The sequence below is a fragment of the Podarcis erhardii genome, assembly GCF_964252035.2.
Source record: "Podarcis erhardii genome assembly, chromosome: 1".
Classification (NCBI taxonomy): Eukaryota; Metazoa; Chordata; class Lepidosauria; order Squamata; family Lacertidae; genus Podarcis; species Podarcis erhardii.
In genome coordinates, this window is record NC_138497.1 from 78,768,488 (window position 1) to 78,774,662 (window position 6,175).

The following is a 6,175-nucleotide window of genomic DNA, read 5'->3' on the forward strand; positions in this document are numbered from 1 at the left end:
CCCTTAATTTGGATAAGGTAGGGTCTTTGCCTTGCTCTTCGAACTAGAATGTGAGCTTATGGGCGAATGGGAAAGATATCTGCAAATGCTTTCAACAGGTGTCATCACTTTGTGGTGAATCTTGAGGCTAAACTGGGCTTGTGATCCCAAATCACGAGGCAAAGGGCAAGATGGCATCTGCCCAGTTATAAAATCAAACAGGACTAGCAGTTGAAACTTACTTGAACACGGACAGTGGGGCAGCATCCTCTATCACACCTGGAACAGCAGGCTGTCAAATGTTTGATGGTGGGGAGAAAGAGGGAATGGAAGAGAAGATAGTTGCAAGGGAGGAACGTGTGCCAACGCATTTCCTTGGATGCAGATGAGGAGACATGGGAGAGTTAAGCAAGTGCTTCATGGCAAAACCAGGGTTTGGAGGTTGAAAGAAGGGAGAGTCCTGATATTTCCTACCTCTTTAGGGTTGTCTTGGTTATCATCTCCCTTCTGAATGGAAAGGCCACCAGTGCTATCTGCTGCGTTTGTGCCACCCTGACCTTTATCTGATGAAGATAAGAGCTGACTCGACTCTTAATGGGCTGCAAAAGGAGATGGGCTTGGAAAAAGGAGTTGCTTCTTTTTCAGTCCCATTCCTCATGTCTTCTGCTAGACTTTGGCCTTTTGTCAGAGGAGCAGTGCAATTCAGCAGGGAAAGGAGACCTTTGCAAGGAGTAACTGGGTTCAATAGCATCAGGGTGACTGGGGAAACTGAGCTCAGCAGGGTTGCTTTGCATGGTGCAAACCTAAGGGTCAGATTTAGAGCACATATGAAACAAAAATATGTCCCAATACCAGGTGTATGCCTACATCTCCGAACCTCTTCCACGGGGGGCAGGTGCCTCTCTTCTCCCTCACAACCACTCCTAGCTGGTTATGGCAAAGGATCTAGATTGGCAGTTCAAGTTAGACACATGGAAACCTTTTTTTAAAAAAGAGAGTGAGTTGAGTTTTTCTCTGCAAGAATCGTATTGTGCTGTCAGTTCTGCTAGAAGATCTGATGTGGGAGCAATGAGCTTTGAGGCATTTCAATGCTCTACCTCCAACTATGTGCAACCGATATATTGGTAAATAAATGCAAATATTTCAAAATGGCAGTTAGCCTTCAGTAACCTCATTCCAATAGAAACCAAGCCCAGGGAAGTGCTAGAACCTCTTAAACATTTTGCTGCCAAGAGAAGTGTAGCATGCAGAACAATATACTCTACGGCAGTGCAAGCTTCCTTCCTTTCATGGTCATGCATTTTCATGCACCTCTAGCTACTGACTTCCTTCTTACTTTCCTCTCCCCTCCTCTTTTCCCCAAGGCCCAACTTTTTCTTATCTGACCAGTTTAGCGGACAAAATGTCAGGAAGCGCCATGTAGCTTTGCTTAATCACAACTAAGTGGTGCACAGCCTGTGCAAGAGGCTAAGCCTCCTTGGGAACACATTTTGTGACTCTTCAAGGCTTCTTCCCTGCTGGTGCTGCCCTGCTGTGTAGTTCCTTGCTTACACTATCATGCTAGTTGCCATTAGTTGTACAAAAACGCAAGGCATGGGAGGGGGCCGCAGAATTATATGAGGCGTTAGTGTTGGGCATTAACAGAGGCAAATATTACCCAGCTTGTGTGCTGCTAGTTCGGCAGACTCTCCTCAACAGGACTCAATAGAAGCAAATAAACTTAGGATTGACGTTACCACCACCCAGTCTTGGGCTATGTAGACATTCATGTCTTAAAATGTAGTGAGACTCCTCTATTTCTCAAGTTGCATTTGCAAGTCGGTGTCCACACCAGAGAGGAGGCAGGCATGTCTTTACCTGAAGTCCCCTGGAACTCCTATTCATGAAGCTGTCATCTGCACATGTGCAACGGCTGTCTCAAAGGGCTTAGCCGTCAAGCGAATGTGGCTTCCATTTTCAAATTGGATGGAAGCTGGTTTAACGGAAAACACACTGAACTGTTGGCAATTTGGATGCAACTCAGCTTACAGAAGAGATGTTTGCATGGGGTTAAGATAGAGTGAGGGACCTCCACATTCCCAGACCATCCCTGATCTTTTAACCCATCACCTTATTTATCTCCTTGCAGAGTGATACATCTTACGTTTCATTCTGTTTACAGCTTCCTGCTCTTCACACTTCCTCTCCTGGACCTCAATATTAGAAGTAATCTTTAACTAACTATGGCTACCTTGTTCAGCTCTACACTAGTTAGACCAGAACTGGAAACTTTTCTATCCAAGATATGTATCTCCTACAATAAACCACTTTATTATTTTCTTACCAATGAGCATCTCTCTCTGAGTGTGATTGCAGCAGGTAAAGTGTACACTCTAATCAAGATTCCCCAGATGAACATTGCTCACTCTGTACATTAAATGGTAACTGGACCTTGTCACCCCAATACAAACAGTAGTACAGTAGTTCTCAAGAAACCGCAGGATAGATGTGGATTGTGGCTAATGTGTACACCAGGGGTGGGAGCATGCTAGAGCCATAGCAGACCGTCTTAATTTCTCAGTCTGAAACTATTCAGGATAAATGTTGAGAAACTGAAACAGATATAACCGAAATAATATACATTTATTTGCCCGTAGTTTTTCCTTACATTTCTCCTCCTCCCCTTTAAATGCAGTTGTGGAAGCTGCAACAGGAGACTTAACAGCTAGAGAAGGAAGGAAATTTTACGGCCTCTTCCTGTATTTTTCTGCTAATAATTTATCCCTCTGCAGTGCTGCTTTTCACCCTATATAAAAAAAAGGGGGGGAGGCTGGGTTAAGAAGCTCTACACCCACTTACCAGTCTTCCACTCCAGCCTCCACACCTACTTTTTGTAATTTCCAGCAGGGAACTGACTTCAATGTTAATTAGAAATCCACGTCAAATTGTCTTTTGATTCTATCCCATTGGTACCATTGTGACACCTAAGCAATTCAGGAATCATCTCCAAAAGAATTCCCAAGGCAGAAGTCTTCATGGCTACAGGATTCTGTGCACATCTTTACATGATTCGTGAACTGCCTTGGGACAACAGTCCTTGGTTAAATCTCACTTGGTTGGCACATTTGAAGGTTAAAATTAGAACAGCAAATGTATTACAAAATAGCGAGTTGATTTAATCATCTGCCTCTTAATTAATATCATTAGATGCAAATAACCAAATATATTACCTGAGCTCAATAGTGTGTTTGTGTGTGTGTGTGTGTGTGAGAGAGAGAGAGAGAGAGAGAGAGAGAGCGCACACACAATGGTGCTATTTAGGGAGGAGAGAGAGAAATTCAGTTCAGTTGCCTTTGAAGGTTAATCTGCTGAATTCAGACTTTTTGAAACAATAGAACATAGCCATCTTTTGAAGTTTACATTCTTCCTATTTTGCAATGCTGGTCACCAGCCAAGTAATATGTACAAAAATGCAAGTAGTGGAGTATCATGTGCATTAAAAAACTAGTGCGGGGGGGGGGGACTTACAAACTGCATTATTTTAGGGGGAAATGCTCTCCAAAATGTATATGTTAGGCAAAATGGCATATAAATGTGTAAGTATGAGAAATTCACACTAAAATTATGATGACTTTTTAAAACCTTTTAAAAATGACTTTTTAAAATTATGATGACATTTTTAAAAACCCCACAAACTGACGTGAACTTGAGAACTGAATTTGAGATTGGAAAAATGGGAAACTAAGAGAAACCAGAATTGACAGATTCAGCCATCCCAAGCATAATTCCAGCCAAACTGCAACTCCTATGTATGTATAATATCTGGAGATATTAGTTCCTGGGTGTACAAGAAAACCCTGCCAGGCTCTGTTTAAATAACCCCTGCTGTGCATGCAAGGAAGGTAATGAAGTGTGAGATTGGCCCAGCCTGAAAATTGGCTTGCTTCCCTTCTTTATTACCCTTTTGGACAGTCATGAATCAGCAGGAGGTCTCTTACAAGTGGATTGCAAGAGCTTATTGGGAAATAGAAACAATAATTTTGAAATATTCAGCAGGAAGCAGTACATGCCCGGGTTTATATGGAGTTAGTTCAGCAAAGCATGTCTTATAAACTCTGTGTGCGCATGAGATTTTATCTTTAATCAGGCAGACATCCTGTTTGTGTTTTCATTTTGTCTGGAGCATCATTATATAAACTGGATGGGTTGACTTAAATTGTAGGGATAGTGATTCCAGGGAAGAATGGAGTTTGATGTGTGGATTTGGGCCTTAGGAAAGCAGGGCAAACTCTACAAGGTCTTTTTCCTATACAGGTGAAACTCAGAAAATTAGAAAATCATGGAAAAGTTCATTTATTTCAGTAACTCAACTTAAAAGGTGAAACTAATATATGAGATAGACTCGTGACATTCAAAGCAAGATATGTCAAGCCTTTATTTGTTATAATTGTGATGATCACGGTGTACAGCTGATGAAAACCCCAAATTAACAATCTCAGAAAATTAGAATATTAAATGAAATCAGCAAAATAAGGACTGCAAATAGAGCTATATTGGACCTCTGAGAAGTAGAAGCATGCATGTGTACTCAGTACTTGGTTTGGGCCCCTTTTGCATCAATTACTGCTTCAATGTGGCGTGGCATGGATGCTATCAGCCTGTGGCACTGCTGAGGTGTTATGGAAGACCAGGAAGCTTCAATAGCAGCCTTCAGCTCTTCTGCATTGCTCGGTCTCATGTCTCTCATCTTTCTCTTGGCAATGCCCCACAGATTCTCTATGGGGTTCAGGTCAGGTGAATTTGCTGGCCAATCAAGCATAGTAATCCCATGGGCATTGAACCAGGTTTTGGTACTTTTGACAGTGTGGGCAGGTGCCAAAGTCCTGCTGAAAAATGAAATCAGCATCCCCATTAAAGCTCATCTGTGGAAGAAAGCATGAAGTGCTCCAAAATCTCCTGGTAGACAGCTGCGTTGACCCTGGACTTAATGAAGCACAGTGGACCAACACCAGCTGATGGCATGGCTCCCCAAATCAACACTTCACACTGGACTTCAAGCATCTGGAATTGGAAACTTCACACTGGACTTCAAGCATCTGGCATTGTGTGCCTCCCCATTCTTCCTCCAGAATCTGGTCCTTGGTTTCCAAATGAGATGCAAAAGTTGCTCTCATCAGAAAAGAGGACTTGGGACCACTGAGCAACAGACTAGTTCTCCCCCCCCCCCCCTTTAGCCTAGGCAAGATTCTTCTGACGTTGTTTCTTGTTCAGGAGCGGCTTGACAAGAGGAATACAACATTTGAAGCCCATCTCCAGGGTCCGTCTGTGTGTGGTGGCTCTTGATGCACTAACTCCAGCCACAGTCCACTCCTTGTGAAAGTCCCCAACACATTTGAATGGTCTTTTCCCGACAATCCTCTCCAGGCTGTGGTCATCCCTGCTGCTTGTGCAGCTTTTTCTTCCACACTTTCCCCTTCTGCATAACTTTCCATTAATGTGCTTTGATACAACACTTTGGGAACATCCAACTTCTTCTGCAATTACCGTTTGAGGCTTTCCCTCCTTATGGAGGGTCTCAATGATGGCTTTCTGCATAACTGTCAGGTCAGCAGCCTTCCCCATGATTGTGCTTCCTACTGAACCCGTTGCAGGTGTTATGGATTGAATAGCTACTGCACCTTTTCACAATATTCTAATTTTCTGAGATTGTTAATTTGGGGTTTTATCAGCTGTACCCCATAATCATCACAATTATAACAATAAAGGCTTGACATATCTTGCTTTGCATGTCATGAGTCTATCTCATATATTAGTTTCACCTTTTAAGTTGAATTACTGAAATAAATGAACTTTTCCACTATATTCTAATTTTCCGAGTTTCACCTGTATACTTTCAGCTTCTTGGCTCAGGTCAAAATTGTCTGCTCTTAGTATATGGAGACCTTTATTTTTATATGGAAAAAATATTTTAAAACTATTTTTTAAAATATTATTTATTGATTCATCTGTTGAGTTCCTTTTTTTTTGGCCCTGATTTTTCACATAATTTGTCTGTCATCATCAGGAAAAAGTCTAACGATGCTAAGAAAGTTCCCCTGTAGGATTTCATGATGAATTGGAATTCCTTGGACTGGGTGGGCTGAGAATAGGGCCGGCTTCTTGCTCAGTTGTTGTGATTCTTTGGTCCCAGCCTATTAACTTCCCAAATGGGATGATA

General features: G+C 42.2%; 1 long non-coding RNA gene across 1 annotated transcript; it reads right to left on the bottom strand.

Annotated features, from left to right (window-relative positions):
• Window positions 1-3,273: 3,273 nt before the first annotated feature.
• Window positions 3,274-6,175, bottom strand: LOC309336073. Its single transcript, XR_014153889.1, has 3 exons — window positions 5,842-6,175; window positions 3,634-4,264; window positions 3,274-3,600 (listed from the first exon to the last, which is right to left on the bottom strand). It is a non-coding gene; the product is annotated as an uncharacterized lncRNA (long non-coding RNA).